The 13,015-nt window shown below is 34.5% G+C and overlaps 1 protein-coding gene across 13 annotated transcripts in view; it reads left to right on the forward strand.

Moving 5' to 3' along the window:
- Window positions 1-13,015, forward strand: part of Anks1b (ankyrin repeat and sterile alpha motif domain containing 1B) — a 1,073,630-nt gene that overhangs the window by 476,297 nt on the left and 584,318 nt on the right. The window lies entirely within an intron of this gene.

A 13,015-nucleotide genomic window follows, 5' to 3' on the forward strand; every position in this document is an offset into this window, starting at 1 on the left:
TCATGGCAGCCGGAATCATATTTATAAAATGTAAATCAAATGCATGATTACCATGCTTAAAATGTGCCAAAGGCTTCCCACTCAATTAGAATAAAATCCATCTTCTTACCATGGCCATAAAGCCCAATTTAATCTGGATCCCAACTAGTTCCTTTAACTTTGCCTTTGGCAAAATCAAGGCCCATACTGGCCTTCATTGCTGAACAACTGGCTCTGGGCTTTTGCACTTTGGTTCCTTCTATCTGCAGTCTCTATCTTTAAATTTTCATGTGTCTGAGTGTAATTTATGTTTTGGCTTGAATGTATGTCCATATAGAGGCCTTTCCAGACTACCCTATCTCAAGTAGAAGCTACCAGTATGATGATAATTGTAATATCAAAGAAGCAAAAAGAATAACAATAATAGTAAGTACTTCAGTGTCAGGCAGTATTTTAGGTACTTTATTTATATCAACTCATTGAATTCTCATGACTGTTATATGAATTAGGGATTATTATCTGCAGATAAAGAAATACAATAAAGGCCAAGCTGAGTGTTAAACCTGGTGTAAGAGCTCATGTTCTCAACCATTTTTCTGTCACTTTTATGAAATCTTCCTGTCTTATTTCTTCAATAGCCTTATTTGTTATATAAAATAATATCAATTACCTTTTTACTTATATATTGTCTTCTGTAGTCTTTCTAGAATGCAAGCTTGAATATATGGGTCTCTGGCACATCATAGGCATTGAAGTCAGACTACCTCTCTGATTACTAATAATGAGACTGAACCTCTTGCCCATCTATGAAACTTGACCTTTTTATATTCCAGTTTTCTTATCTATAGAATTACATTAACAATGAATTAATTAGACTAACACTGGAATGTGATATGCATGTAAAGTGATTAGCATAGTATCTGACATAGTTAATGCTCAAAAAATAGTAATAACTATTAGTAGTAGTAGCAGCAATTATGATATTACCATAATTCTTTCTAGTTTACATCAAGCCTATTCATTCAAGGAGTTTATTATTTATCTGCTATGTGCCAAATGCAGTTTTATAATAGAGGAGAAGTGGGATGTGATTTGTAAAGAAAAATGGTATATGGACCCTGGAAAGGGTCCTGAGTTATATAATTATTATTCATTCATTACTTATTTGAATGCCTAGTTCCAGATTTAAAATTCTAAAGTGGGAGGGATGAAAAGTATTTTGATACTTGCCTTTAGGAAATCTTTCTTGGCTTTACTTCAGTTGGAACACTATGTTTTTTGAATGGTTAAGTTTTTAATTTTTTTCAGCAATTCTTTCAGGTAGATAGAAATATTATTTATTTTTTCTTCTTTTTTTAACTTAAAGTAAGAAAAGTTAGCGGTCTAGTGTCAAAGGCCTGATGCCTTTCTGTACGCTGACATTGATCACCAGAGAGAAGGTGTAAACACACATTTTACTGCTACTGGGACTTCAGTGGCACCATGCACAATGTGTGGAAAATTGTCATCAGGTCTGACTGTTTTAAACAGAACCAAAATCTAACCTTTTAGCAGTTGAAATAGTTTCCAATAGCATATTACTATGGTTCTCTAATGTTGTATGTCATTTTCACATTTCATAAAAAATTTTAGAATAGACCAATATTTAGTAATAATGTGGAAGGACCGGGCTTATTTGTTTTATATGTTAAAAAAGTAAAACTTTAAATTGTAAAAGTAAAATTTTTAAGCTACACATTTATCTTCTTGAAAAAGTAGCATTTTATTATCTTGCAGAGAGATAATTGGTTATGCTTTGTACTTAAGAACCTTCACGGAAGACATTGCACATGGTACATAGAGAAAGAGAATGAATTTGAGTCTATTCTAATACTGATTTCCTCAGTATTTTACATCAAATACCTTAACTTTTCTGATCTTCAGTTTGCTCTTCTGAAAAGGGGAAATAATATCCATTTCTTTGGGTGTTTGTAGTCACAAATAAATTCACTATGTGAATGCACTTTGTAAACAATCAAAGCTAATATTCTTTAATATTATCCTTATTGTTTAATGTTTTACTTTTACTTTTCTTTACTATTATTATTTCAAATATATAATAATTTTAAGATAAAAGAGCTCTCTGTAAGCCTACACTTCTTATTTTTGGGGACTGAACTTTTCTTGACTTAAACATATAATTATATTAACTGATACACCTGCAGTTCATTTTATAAGTGATAGTTTTTTGCAGAAAAAAAATTAATCTAAAAAATGGCATTTAATAGAACAAAGATTAATAAACCTTAAAAAGTGAATTGGATTCTACAAAACACTAAGTGAACCAATGAATTTATTATAACAGGTCATTTTAAAAAGGATCCAAAATTGTGATTAAAGCTTCAAGATATCTGTCATCGAAAAAAAAAAGGTTGTTAAAGAGGAAAAGCTTTGGTATTATAGGCTGGGGAATGATATAAAAAGGCTTGCATTTAACTACAAAGATTTGTATTAATTATTAGTAAGTAGATTGAAATGAAGAAATAATGTCACCAGCAATGGAAAGATGTACTTGGTTTCGAGAGATGCTAGGAAAGGATAAATTGATAGGTAGAGGTGTTTGACTGAGTGTACTCAGGTGAGGAGAAGAGTTGAAAGAAGGTTCTAAAGTTCCCAGCTTAAGTAGATGAGCCAGATCTGCATGCTATTCTTTGAAATGAGGAATATTTGTAGGTAAGAATGTGGGGATAGATAATGTAAGTAAGACCCAATAGGCCATTGAAGGACTTTGGCTTCCACTTGGAATGAAATGAGGGTCCAATTCAGGTCTTCCAGAAGAAGAATCACATGATCTATTTCTATTTTATGAGGATTCCTCTGGCTGTTTTGTAGAGAATGGACTGGGAAGAGGAATAGGGTAGAAGCAGAAAGGCCAGTCAGGAGGCAACAACAACTTAGCAGTAAGACAATGAGGAGGGCAGCCAAGCTCAAAGATGAAGCTGTGGAGGCGGAGAGAAATAGGGATGTTGGAAATATTTTTAAGGTCGGTACAATAAGAGTTTATGGAGGAGTAGATGTGATACATGTGAAAAAAAGAGAATTAAGGATCCATTCAAGATTTTTGTCCTGAATAACTATAAGAATTGACTTCTTAACATATGACATACAAGAAAGTATGGGAAGAGCAGATTAGCAAATAGGAAAAAAATACTAGGAGTTCATTTTAAGTTCCAGATGTCTATTAGATATTTGAATTCATGTGATCCTTTTGAATGACTAGCAAGCCCATCTGATAAGAGATTTTAGTTGCCAATGCATTCTTTTTATCCTCAGGTAATAGTTATTAATTGTTTAAATAGAGGTGGTAAGAAGTACTGGAAATCTAGATCTATTTTAAAGGTAGAGCCTCCTTTTTTTTTTAGGTTTGGATGTAAGATGTGAGAAAATAAAAGGTACCAATATGTGATTCAAGAATTTGGGACCCTTTTGAATCACTGGAAGGATGGAGTTGATATTAATTAAGATGGGGAAGTCAGTTTTGTATATTTCAGTTTGAAACACTATTGGACATAAAGTACTAATGTTGAGTAGATAGTTGAGAATGATTTTTACAGGGTGGAAGGAGACCACATGATAATTTTAAGTTCATCAAAAGTAGAAGGTATAAGTTTGAAAAGATTAAGAAACAGAAGCTTAGTCTATAAAGAGTAACTTAGGAGTTCTGAGTTCCTCAGTGAAAATCTCCTGGAAAGGCGTACTATGAATTCCTGGGAAAAAGAAGATGAGAATAATAAATTGTAATAAATGTTCCCTCTTTATGGAAAGATTTCAAAATCTCTGAAAAATTTTGTGACTTAGCACCTTCTGATCATACCTGCTAAGCAAGCCAACCACCCTAGTTAACTAATTATTTTCATTTTTGTTAGTATTTTCAATCCATCCACCTCCTGCTGGAGAAAACTGATGGGAGAGGAAATATTTTTAAAAAATAAAGTGGAGGGCTGGGGATGTGGCTCAAGCGGTAGCGTGCTTGCCTGGCATGCGTGCGACCAGGGTTCGATCCTCAGCACCACATACAAACAAAGATGTTATGTCCACCGAAAACTAAAAAAAATAAAAAATAAAAAAAAATAAAGTGGAAAAGTGCCTTTTTCCAAGTGGAAAAAAAATAAAAGCCTTTAAGTGCTCAGCAGAAGAGGATGCTTTTCTGCAAAGGAGAAGAAACACTAGAGGGGAAATAAAATTAGAATGGAGAGGGTAGCATTGACCTCTCAGCCTCATCAAGGATTATCAGAAAGGCAAATATAGGGCTTCCTTTTAATTAGTTCATATGGATTTGAAACAGATCTCCTAAGGCCAAGACATTATTATAGCAGCCACTGGATTTGGGCAGCTGAGGGAGGCCAATGACAGCTACTAAGATTGTCTTTAAACTCCAAGCTAAGATTCATGGTGATCTTATATGAGAAAAGTTAAGGGTTAGTGAGAATAATATAATTACATCTTTGAGACATTTTCCCTTATAAATGTACATTAAATGATAAGCTATATTAGTGATTCTTCAATTCAGTACTTAAATGTATCAGAATTTTAGCTTCCCAAAAGGAAAACATTTTTATGTCAAATTCCAATATAGCCAGATATATTCTTATCAGTTCTTAAGAAGTCATGAAATGCCTCATACTTTTTTTCTGTTTTTCCTCTGGTGCTACATGATTTTTTTCCCCCAGTACCTTAGTACACATTACACATGACAGAGAAACAAGGTATAGTTTACTAGATACTGGCTGAGGATAAGAAACATCGACTGGTTTTCGTTTCTTTGAAAAATATAAAAATATTTTAGGTTAGAGATGTGATCACATTGGAACTTATTCAAGTGAGATTATTTTATGACTATTGGTTAAGCAATGTCAAATAAATATACTCACTCAGTGTGTGCCATTATAAGAAAAAAACAGAATGTTCTGAGAGTATCCAAGAAGGTGCTTGATCTCATCTCCTGAAAAGAATGGAGCTCTGAGAAACAAAGATTAAGAAACAAATATTAACTAGATTAAGATAGGAAGGAAAGATTGTTCCTCAAAGAAGGAATAGCATATTTTTGAAAATCTCTGTGGTAGAAGTAACATTAAACTACAGGTCAAGCAGAAAGGAGAGAAATGGCAGGAGTTGAAACCACACAGGGAGTTAAAGCCTGATCACAGAGGCTTTGTGAGCTGCAGGATTTTAGTCTCTATCCTAAAATCAATGAGAAATTATTGACAGGTATTGTAAGTGGAGAGAGATGATCCAATTTGCATTTTACTGTCTGATGGCTCTTGTTTTCTCTGGAAAAAGAAACAAGGTTTTCCTTGGAGGGTGACCAGAGAGAGCAAAGACCAGACATTTGAGGAGAGTGGAGAAAATTTGACTTAGGTTTTGTTCAAACTCCTAATGAATAGTTAGTATGTGGGACCTATGGGCAATGGAGATGAGGGGATAGTGGAGCATGGACATTTCCCCAGTGTACTTGTGATCTGTTTATGCTATTACTTATGCCAAAATCCTTCTGACAGGGCCTATTGTTCCTTTTGTCTGGCTTGACTCTGACAGGTAAAGGGGTCCCTCAGTCTCTGCCAGGCCTACCATTCATCCATCTTATCTTTGCTACAGAGTCTCCTCTTCTCTAGAGAGGGTCAATGCCAGCCATTGTGGCTTTCAGCCCAGCTGCACTCTGAAGTCCCCTTCTGGAAATCATAGGAACTTCTGAGTTTCATTCATAATTAAAGAAAATTTGCAGGAACCCAGAAAATTTATTCTCAAGATCTTGCTATTTATACTATGGAAAACTATCAAGTTTAACAGAATGTGGTCATGCTCAGAATCTACATAGGACTTGGAACCTTCTTCTCTCTTTCCTTTGTTCTCCCAATGCCACCTATTATGTTACATCCTCTCAAAGACAAAACTCAGAAACAAGAATTCAGCATACATATATGGAACAATTTCCTTATTTTCCTTTTTTCATTCAGACTTTTTATTTTTAAAATTTCTCAGAAGTTGGTTTTATCCTACCTCTCCTGTGGTAGTTTTATCCTTCCTCTCCTCTCCTGTTCTAAGGTAGGAGTCTGTTGACTTGTTAGCCCAGAGGGCATGAAGTCTCCAGTCTAGCTATGGATCAGGAAAGAATTCTAATTGAACACAATTTAAAGATGAAAAAATATCCACTTATTTTTTAAATCCCTTTTACATTAAGCAAGCACCACTAAATGAAATATACATGAACACAACATATGCTTAATTAATGTAGCTTCATAAATGCTTAATAAATATAGCCATTATAATATTTAGTGCTGTTATTATATAGGTCTGGACAGCAAGCAGAGCCTGGAGTCTTAAGAATTCAACACCAGCTCAGAGCAGCTAGCTGCTGCAAGTCCAGATGGTCACCATAATCTTAAATTCACAGAATTGTTCAGAATGAACAGGTCAACTTACTCATGACCAGAGCTAGGGTTCCTGTTTGCTCCATGTCTCAGTTTGATGCATCATGGGGCTGAGGGAGCAACAGAACCTGGACCTGTGTCACGGTTATAGACAGCCAGAGTTCAATACAAGCTAACCTATCCAAAATTATAGTAGCGGCAAGAGGGCAACAGTTCCAGAAGGGTTTTGCGTTGAAAATCTGTTTTTTTTTCTTCTCATTTAATCTTTTATTAACTAAATTTTCTCTTGCTTTTACCTTCTGTTGATGCATGTGAAAATATAACTGCTTCATTAGCTGGGATTTTCTTTGAGATTCAAATTCACTGTAGTGTATATCTTCTAATTACCCTATCTACTTTAGTTTGCAGGATAGTTTTTCTCCTGATTTTTTCAACCAGATTGTTTATATCACTTGGAAAAAAAATGCCCCTGCTTATCAGTTACATTTGCATGATAAATGTGCAATCGTTATAGCTAAAAGTAAAATGGAGGGGGGAAGCTGTCAATAATATTTTTAAAAAGGTATGGGGAGTCTATTGGTATTACCAAGTCTGTGTTATGGAAAAACCCTTTCCCACATCCAGGTAAAGACACTTTCCAAATTGCTTGGCTTTTTTTTTTCTCTATTCACATCTGCTGTTGCTACAGTCTTCTGTCCAATTTCCCCCTTTGTTCTTTATACCTGTCTGTGTTAAGCTGGTGCCTTGTGTGTTTCCCCTTGTTTATCCTCATGCCATTCAGAACTTATTTCAGATATTCCCCCAGATAACTTCCTATATACTCAGTAGACCAACTGAGTTTCCTGCTTCTGCAGTTGCAGACTCTAGTGACCTCAATTCTTCTACTTGACTTTTTGGCATCTATGGTAGGCAGAGTCTAAGTCGGCTCCATGACTTCTTCCTGACCATGCCTTTGTGTAATATCCTTCTTCTGAGTATGTGTGTAGCCTCTAACTTGCTACTAGCCAATGACAAAGGTGATGGAGTATAACTTCCGTTGTTGTGATGCCTTATGGCAAAGTCAAAGGGATTTAACAATTGTAATTAAGGTTTCCATCTCTGACTTTAAGTTTATTTGAGGAGAGATTATTCTTGGTGTGCTTGTACTAATCAATAATCAATTATAAGGGTTAAAGACTGCAACTGGAAGCAGCAGTCTTTCTCCCTATGTTGCTTGCTTTGGAGACATAACCTGTGTGAGTTCTATAGTGCAAGAAAGTGAATTCTGCCAACAGCATGTCAGCTTGGGAGAAGATTTACCCTCAAATGAGACCACAGACCTGACCATTGCCTGGATTACAACCTTGTAAGACCCTGAGCGGAGGGCACAGTTAAGGCATGCCTAGATTCCTGACATGTGTAACTAGGGATAATAAATGTATGCTGTTGTGACATTGTGAAATTGTGGACACAAGGACATTGTGACTTTTTATACATGGATAGAAACTTAATAGTGTCTCATGTTTCCTTGATTTGAGACAGAAGGAGACTCTCTATTTGCCCTAGTCAAAAGTTATCTTTCAGATTAGTACCAGTCCCTTGGTCTCACTGAAATGACACAGTTAAGAGTTAAGAACTTCTAAATTGTCTCTTTTACCTCCAAACCCACTCAGTTAATTATTTATACATTTTCTATTAAGCCACAACTCCCCTAGAAATACTAGTTTTTATTTTAATAGGTACTAAATTGTGATATTAATGCTCTAAAAACAAAATGTTAAAATGTGAGACAGAAGATAGGAGACTGTATTAAGTATCATAGACAAGAAATCTCCAAATTATTGATGACTGCCTCTTACAAACTTTCCATCTCCAAGTCTTGGCTATTTATCAAAGCAAGAGAGTTTTTGTTTTTGATTTTTCAAGCATATATCTGATCATGCCATCCTACTGTTTAATAACCTTATGTCTTGTCTCTGATTAAGAACTATATATGAACATGTCGCTATTTAAGAACTATATATGAGGGCTGGGCTTGTGGCTCAGTGGTAGAGCTCTTGCCTAGCACATGGGAGGCATGGATTCTACACTCAGTACCGTGTAAAAATAAATAAATAAAATAAAGGTATTGTGTCCATCTACAACTAAAATTATATTTAAAAAAAGAACTATATATGAACTTCTATATGAATATGTTCAACATGGATCTTGATAATTTACATCTATTTACCTCTATGCTACTATTTATCTCTATCCAAATATACCAAATATTCCTAAGTGTATTTTTCTTAGAATTTATGGCTCCTTGGTTCATAGCACATTCTTTTGGTATGCCTTACCATCTAATCTACCTGATAAACTTCAATTCTTGTATAAAAATTGTCTAAAGGTAAATGGCTTAGTTTGTTTAGGCTGCTATAACAAATTACCCTAAACTGACTAGCTGATAAACAACAGAAATTTATTTCTTACAGTTCTAGATGTGGGGAAGTTCACATCCATGCACCAACAGGTTTGATGGCTAGTTAAGGCTGTTTCTGGTTCATAGACAGCATTTTTTTTATGTGTCCTCTCATGGTGGAAGGGGCATATGAGCTCCCTTGGTCCTCTTTTATAAGGGTACTAAACTTATTCATGAGCACTCTACCTTCATGACCAAATCACATCCCAAAGTCCCTACCTCCTAATACCATTACCTGAGGAGCAGATTTCAATGTGAGAATTCTGGGAAGACACAAATATTGTGTCCAGAGGAGTAACTTCCTTTGTGAAGCCTTCTTTAACTCCAATTCTTGCATCCAGATGGCCACTAGCACTCTTCAGATATATCTGCCAATGCATGCTTTACACAAATGTATTTGTTTATGTCTGTGAGCTCCTTAAATGCAGGGATCATTTCTCAAATAAAACATATCCCTGGTGCCTAGCATGGTGAATGACTTATGATAGATGTTTAATAAATGATGAATAATTAATAACTGAAAGCATATTTGCTTTGTTGGAATTCTACCACCTACTAGTAACCTATCTTGGTTTTATAGTAAGGCAAGATCAGCTTTTCTCTTAACTATATTGCTTTTCCTGAGCCAAGGAACCCAACTTTTATTCTTTATTTTTCTGTTTGTTTTACCTAAAGTGCCTCAGAGAGAAATGTCATCTTTAATGTATTTTTTGTTACATAATTGATCTGATTTTACAGATGAAAACATTGCAGTTATTTACATTATGAAAATACTGAATATTCTTAGACAATTATAAAGTAATTGACCCAGGGTTTCCAAAATCATTAAAATCACTCTAGAAAGCAATGTATCTGATAAAGTGTAATTATTTCTAATTTCTTTTCCTTTTTATTTTCGAGGACCACTATCTAAGGCTTAATTTTTAACAAAACAGTAAAAACTTAAATAATCCTTTTTTTTTTTTGCAAAGTCAAAGCAATACTTAGCATGGCTTGCTGGCTCTTTCTTTCTTTCTTTCTTTCTTTCTTTCAACTGACTTTTTCTTTTTCACTGCTTTAGCTACTTTCAGCATCAATGTTATGTGAGATTAGGAATATCATGTTAGGCCATGGAAATTTGAAGAGAGCAAGACCTTTCAAAATATTAGAGTCAGGGTGCAGAATGAATACCACTGACAGAATTCTAACATCTGACAAGCAGTTTACAGGAGAGAGAGTGAACTCTCAGTTATATGTGTAGGTGAGTTTTCTATAGCATAGTTCTTCTTACTTAGCAAAGCTGATGAGGTGTATTAGAAAGACAAGAGTGCTACAAGAAATAAATATTTATTCCAGAGGCAAAGATGTAATTTTTGCATTATCCACTCTTTTGGATCTCAATTAGGTCCATTGTTTGTCTCTGTTCTATTAGCACAGATGTCTCTGTTCTCATTTATGAACTCAAGAGTTGACTGCATGAAGCCAATAATAAATTTCAAACTTCCTTCTGGAAAGTGCACGTGAAGGAAGCATTATTAACAAATCTCTCACTTCCTAGTGATCAAAATCTTGAAAAGCTGTTGTCTTAAGTAAAGGATTTAGATTATATATTACATAACTTCAAAGTATTTTTCATATTTATTCCTGCTGAGTACTAAATAAACAGTGCTCATTTTCATTTAAAATTTAAGGAAAATTTTGACTTTATTTCAGTCTCCTTAGCACATTTCTTGGTCCATTCATGTGCTTACATCATTAACTTACAGCTGAATTTTGTTTCCACTAGTTATAATCTTCAAGAATTGGGTAACATTATAAATATGTCAGGTTCTCTGAGCTAAGTAGATTTTTATTTGCTAGCAATATATTTACTCCTTGAAATTGTTATATAGAAAACTAAAATTAGAATATCCAAAACAAAAGGAATATGAGTAATTTTCCTGTGCCTTGTATTTGATATTATCCCTTTTAGACAATTATTTCATGTACCTTAAAATTTATCTTTTTTTGTGTGTGCGTGTCTGTGTGTGTTGTACTGGGGATTGAACCCATTGCCTTGTGCATGCAAGGCAAGCACTCTACCAACTGAGCTATATCCCCAGCCCCTTAAAATTTATCTTTAATATATTTATCTAAAGTCATATCTCCATTACTGGATAAGAGCTGTTATCACATGTTCATTATACTATCTTAGCAATCTCAAGTATATAATATTATGGGTGGAGTCCTAATTATTACTTGGTTATAAAAAATAAAATTTTATAAACACTAAATAATAATTAATTATATTATTCAATTTGCTAGAAATGCCCAATAGGTTAATTCATTCATTCATTTAGTAGATATGTGCTTAGTTTTTATAAAGTGTTAATATCCAGGCAAGATACTAGTAATATAACAATGCAAAGACATGTTCCCTTCCCCATAAAACTTTGTGGTAAACCAATAATTAAAATCTAATATTCTTGTGTTAAGTACAATGCAAACCTAGAGAGAGGAACATGTAAGGCTTGTCCTAATAACCGAAAGAAGTAATTGGGTAGATATTGAAGGAACATATTGAGAGAAGCAGATAAAAGAACAGAGTCTTTGGAACCAGAGAAATGCAGAATAAAGTTCTTGCTTTACTACTTGATATGATCTTTGGTAAATGGCCTTTCAGATATTTTTCTAAATTTCTTTTGAAAGAATGAGATGTCAGCACCTAGCATAAAACTCTGTGCATTGTACCCCTCAATAAATATTAGTTATCCCTTCCCACCTTCTTTAAGCCTCCTGACAATCTTGACAGAACAGACAGAATTATCAACATTTTAAAAATTAAAATATGCTCAAAATGGTTAGAAAGTTTTGAGTTGAAAATTTTGATTGAAAATTTTGAGTTGCATGCTTTTGATGTCATGAATCTAGTAAGTTAGTGCAAGAAAGAGAAGTAGGATGTTTTCTACTATACTACAGATCCCAGGCTTTTTTCATTTATTTAATTTTTATTTAGTCAATAAATATTCTTGAGCATCTACTAGGTGTCAAAAACATAACTGTTCATAGATGGTTCAGTGGGGAATGAGTAAAGTCTCTTTTCTCCTTAAACTGAGAGTCCATTGGAAAAGGCAGATGTTATATCAGCAATTTCAGTAAATCCAAATGAGTGATATGTAAGGGTACATTTAGGTGCTCTGGGGGAGTGTGTGGCAAGATTGGAAATCCATATTTAACAAAATAAAATTAAACCCCTATCTCTCATCATGCACAAAACTCAACTCAAAGTGGATCAAAGACCTAGGAATTAAACAAGAGACTCAGCGTCTAACAGAAGAAAAAGTAGGCCCTACTCTCCATCATGTGGGATTATGCCACAACTTCCTTAATAAGACTCCTATAGTGCAAGAAGTAAAACCAAGAATCAATAAACGGGATGGATTCAAACTAAAAAGCTTCTTCTCAGCAAAAGAAACAATCTGTGAGGTGAATAGAGAGCCTACATCTTGGGAGTAAACTTTTCCCCCTCAGACATCAGATACAGCACTAATCTCTAGGGTATATAAAGAACTCAGAAAGCTAAGCACAGATAACAACAACAACAACAACAACAAAAACAAGTAATGGGCCAAGGACCTAAACAGACACTTCTCAGAAGAGGATATACAGTCAATCAACAAATATATGAAAAAATGTTCATTATCTCTAGCAATTAGATAAATGCAAATCAAAACCACTTTAAGATATCGTCTCACTCCAGTCAGAATGGCAGCTATTATGAAGACAAACAACAATAAGTGTTGGTGAGGATTTTGGGGAAAAAGGTACACTCATACTGCTGGTGAAACTGCAAATTGGTGCAGCCAATATGGAAAGCAGTATGGAGATTCCTTGGAAATCTGGGAATGGAACCACCATTTGACCCAGCTGTCCCTCTCCTTGGTCTATACTCAAAGGACTTAAAAACAGCATATTACAGGAACACAGCCATGTCAATGTTTTAGCAGCACAATTCACAATAGCTAAACTGTGGAACCAACCTAGATGCCCTTCAGTAAATGAATGGATAAAATAAATGTGGCATATATACACAATGGAATATTAATCAGCAATAAAAGAGAATAAAATCATTAGCATTTGCAGGTAAATGGATGGCATTGGAGAAGATAATGCTGAGTGAAGTTAGCCAATCCCCCCCAAAATAAATGATGAATGTTTTCTCTGATTTAAG

Source organism: Marmota marmota, unplaced genomic scaffold (genome assembly GCF_001458135.2).
Source record: "Marmota marmota marmota unplaced genomic scaffold, marMar, whole genome shotgun sequence".
Classification (NCBI taxonomy): domain Eukaryota; kingdom Metazoa; phylum Chordata; class Mammalia; order Rodentia; family Sciuridae; genus Marmota; species Marmota marmota.